At 37.9% G+C, this 3,836-nt stretch overlaps 1 protein-coding gene across 1 annotated transcript in view; it reads right to left on the bottom strand.

Moving 5' to 3' along the window:
- LOC103521393 (asparagine synthetase domain-containing protein 1-like) overlaps nt 1-3,836 on the bottom strand; it is a gene marked incomplete at its 5' end in the record, with an annotated part of 12,386 nt that overhangs the window by 1,816 nt on the left and 6,734 nt on the right. The window lies entirely within an intron of this gene.

The following is a 3,836-nucleotide window of genomic DNA, read 5'->3' as shown; positions in this document are numbered from 1 at the left end:
TTAGCGCGGTCGGTGGTTCGAGTCCCAGTAAGGTCATGAAATATATCGACGTGTATTGAGTGGGGAACGACATTTGTGACAAACAGTTGAGAATGCTCAACATAATTACAGTCCCTTTAATAAATTTAAACCGCAACTACTGATCGCAACTGACATCTTTTGTTTGATGTCAGAGTGTTGTCTATCGACCCGTCCAAAAAAGATGGTACGAGTACAGTTATGTAGGTACGTAATTCTTCTCGTTCTTCATCTTTTTCCTTCATACGGGATCGGTGTTTCTAATAATCCTTTTCCGTTAGGTCTAATTTCTCATTCATCTAATTTATTAAAGAGTGTTTCAGTTAAGAAACACTCTTTAATATGAACACTCTTCTTTAATTTTTGTTCTGTTTGTACATTTATATTTCTGTAAGTAAATAAAGTTTTGATCAAATTGTTTGTTTAATAATGATATCCTTATGTCCCCAGGTATTCTGAAACAGATCGTCCTGTTCGAGTCCGGCTCTCATAACGACACGTGGAAATGTTCCGGTTACTATCACACCATCAGCCAGTTCCTTGCCAAGGCGAATGACTTCCTGCCCACTCCACCTTCTACCTCGGTAGCTTCATCTTCCAATTCGAGTATGTCGGACATCAAGTGTGTCTAGAGTCAATCCGGTTGTAGAGACGTGTAAAGATTGAGTTGGAACTCACTTAGGGAGTTAGGATACAACTCAATGACTGAGTAGTCCCCAAAAAAGAGTACCTTCTACATCGGTAGCTTCTTCTTCCAACTCGAGTATGTCGGACATCAAGTGTGTCTAGAGTCAATCCGGTTGTAGAGACGTGTAAAGAGTGAGTTGGATTCTTTTCAGTGAACTACATAGGCATTGAGTTTAGCCTAAACCAGTTGGCCTCAAAGCGATCACTCTAAAGCTGATTGAGAGGCCAACGACAAACGCCGACCCCATCTGAACATTGGAAAAGACGAAGAAAAAGAATACTCGGTCATTGAGTTAGATCATTACTCCTTATATATTTATAGGGGTTGAAAAGTGAGTTAGAACTGCTGGACTATTTAGTCAATGAGTTAGGTCCTAATTCCCTATAATAATCATTGAGAGTTGAACGAGTTACATGTTTTACGAACCACTCTTTTTTGTGACTACTCCTCACTCAGTGCGTCAGATCTGAACTCCTACAGGTATAGGGGGTTGAATATTGAGTCACATTTAGGGACAACTCTTTTCTGTGGACTACTCAAATCCTGAGTCAAATTCTAACTCCTCTGGAGTTTCCCTGACTGGTCATCTTGGACCTATATGTCCTAAAGTGATAACACTATTTTCAAAGAGTAACCCAGCAAAGTGGAGAGCTGTTGCTCTCGAATTTATTTTGAACCAGACTGACACAAAAATATTATCTGGCCAGCGCCGCTACACTCCTTGTACTTAAAGTGTAGGGGGAGTGAGTTACATGATCTGAACTGATTCATTGACTGAGTCGTTCAGTGAAAAGAGTAGTTCTTCACATATTTACCTCACTCTTCAACTCCCTCAGGTATAGGGAATTTGGATCTGACTCATTGACTAAATAGTTCACTAGAGAGTAGTTCTTTTCAATAACTCACTCACTCTTTACACATCTCTACCCGGCTGCTTGTTAGGCTGTGAATAGTAGGAGACTTTTTTTCCTCTCTAAATTCAATCTCCGTGGCCGAGTGGGTCACAAGGCTTACCCACCGGAGGTCCTGGGTTCGATTCCCGCCAAAGTCGATGTTTACGGCTCTGTACTTGGCCTCGATACAATTGAGGAGCCATTGGTATAGTGGTCAAGACGCCCGCCTGGTAAACAGGAGGGCGTGGGTTTGATCCTAGCCAAGGTATGGAATTTTGTCCTCTGTAATAGTTCGAGGATTTGACCACAATAATAGTAGTAGCCCACTGCTAGGGCAAAGTGACTTTTCATTCGTATTCGAGCGGTATAATGAGCACTTTAATTATTCTAAAACGGCTCTCATCGACAGAAAGAATCTATAGCTCCTTATTTTGGTACAGAATCAATTTCGGCCTTTAGCTGATTTAGGATTTTACTAAAGTTCCCGCGACTAATAGGCTATTTAATTAAATATTATTACTTTTTACTACCTAGTCTTGAGAAGCATGCCATATCTTGCAACATTCCAGAAGTCAATTAGAAATTTTCTCACAGTCTGCTTGGCAATTTGGAAACATGAAATAAAAAAAAATAATGTATATTATCTAACTGTAACAAACTATGAACTTAATTTTCGCCATTTTGTATACTGCAGTGTTACTCATTTTGTTTTTTGTGCCCTTTTTCTTACTTTGCTTTAAAGTATGAGTAATTTTTTTAGTGTACCTGCTTGCTTGCTTACTTACTTTTTTCAAATGTTTACTTTATTTAAAAGCTTCACGTAAACAAAAATACTCACTGAATCATTCTCTTCACCCATCTTTTACGTACTCATCTAGGTAACTCCTATATTAACTCTTAACTTAGCCAATACTACGTTTACTTTTTTACTACCTGCCATGACATCGACTCCAGTAAGAGACGTCTATCTTTTTCATAGGTTTGTGGTTTCAGGCGGCATCGCGCGACTCCGCGCTAATAAAAATTACCCCACTACACTATCAATTTGGGAGACCTAAATCTATCACATGCCTTTAGGAAAAAAAAAAGTCTTGTATGCTTTTCCCCCTCGTAATCTGAATTTTTCTGTGAACCCAAATAAAGTTGCAATAAATGAAAAAGATATGCAATTAAAAGAAATCAAAATTTTGAATATAAAATGTATTTTATACTAAATAGTAATTCGTATGGTTGTTTCAATGAAACTAGGTTGTTCTTTGTACGTACAAACTTTCGGAGAATCTGACCCTCGAAAAGTTAATACAATGTGTTTATTGTTCAAAATGCATACAAGTACATATTTTACAAAGGGATTATTGCCTTTGATTATTGCTGTGATGTTCAACCAGTCACAGGCTGGCAGCCGCTTTGTTTGTGATTAAATAAATGTTTCTCTCTTGTGTTTCGGGGCTTTTATTACAAACAAACTGGTTGTCGGGGCCCTTATTTGCTTCTTGCTATTTCAAGGTGGTTTTAACCCCATTAGTCTTAGTAGAACAAAATACAGGTGCCCTTACAGTCGGCAAGAATATTCTTACCTAATGATAAAAATTAAAAATCACTTTTTGTGCTAACTATTCTTCTTGTTCAAGTTTACCAAAAGTTTGTGCTGTTACTAAAACGACCCTGGAAATGTTGTACATTATTTTGTATACCTAAGTCACTTTAAATGACAATACTAATATGTTTCTAGCTTCCCTTCCTTATATTTTCTATTAGATTAGGAACTCATATATTATTTCCAAATAAACTTTGTTACTAATATGTTTCTAGCTTCCCTTCCTTATATTTTCTATTAGATTAGGAACTCATATATTATTTCCAAATAAACTTTGTTATTTTTTTTTCTACTCGGTACATACCTATTTGTTTTTATTTACTAAGCCAGTCTAGTTAGCCTGGAAGGCAGCGCGTCTGCATTTTAAGCGCTAGGTCGCGGGTTCGATTTCTGCCTGGGGCGGATTTAATCCTGAACGGCTATGGTTCGTTCTCGGAACGGCTGGCTCCTGTCTTCTTTCTCTCTTCGCTTTCAGGACGATAAGACCTTAGCAGTTACAGTTCCCTCTATCAAACCTTAAAATGAAAAAAAAAGAGGAGATAATCGAACTTCTAATGGTATTGAGAAGGAGAAATGAGGAAAAAGATACATATCAAAAACATAGGTATTCGAACCTGGGGGGGGGGGGTAGAATAAGAAA

The sequence above is a fragment of the Diaphorina citri genome, unplaced genomic scaffold (genome assembly GCF_000475195.1).
Source record: "Diaphorina citri unplaced genomic scaffold, Diaci psyllid genome assembly version 1.1 scaffold5134, whole genome shotgun sequence".
Classification (NCBI taxonomy): Eukaryota; Metazoa; Arthropoda; class Insecta; order Hemiptera; family Psyllidae; genus Diaphorina; species Diaphorina citri.
The sequence above is the reverse complement of the archived record's forward strand: the minus strand, read 5'-3'. Positions and strand labels throughout refer to the sequence as shown.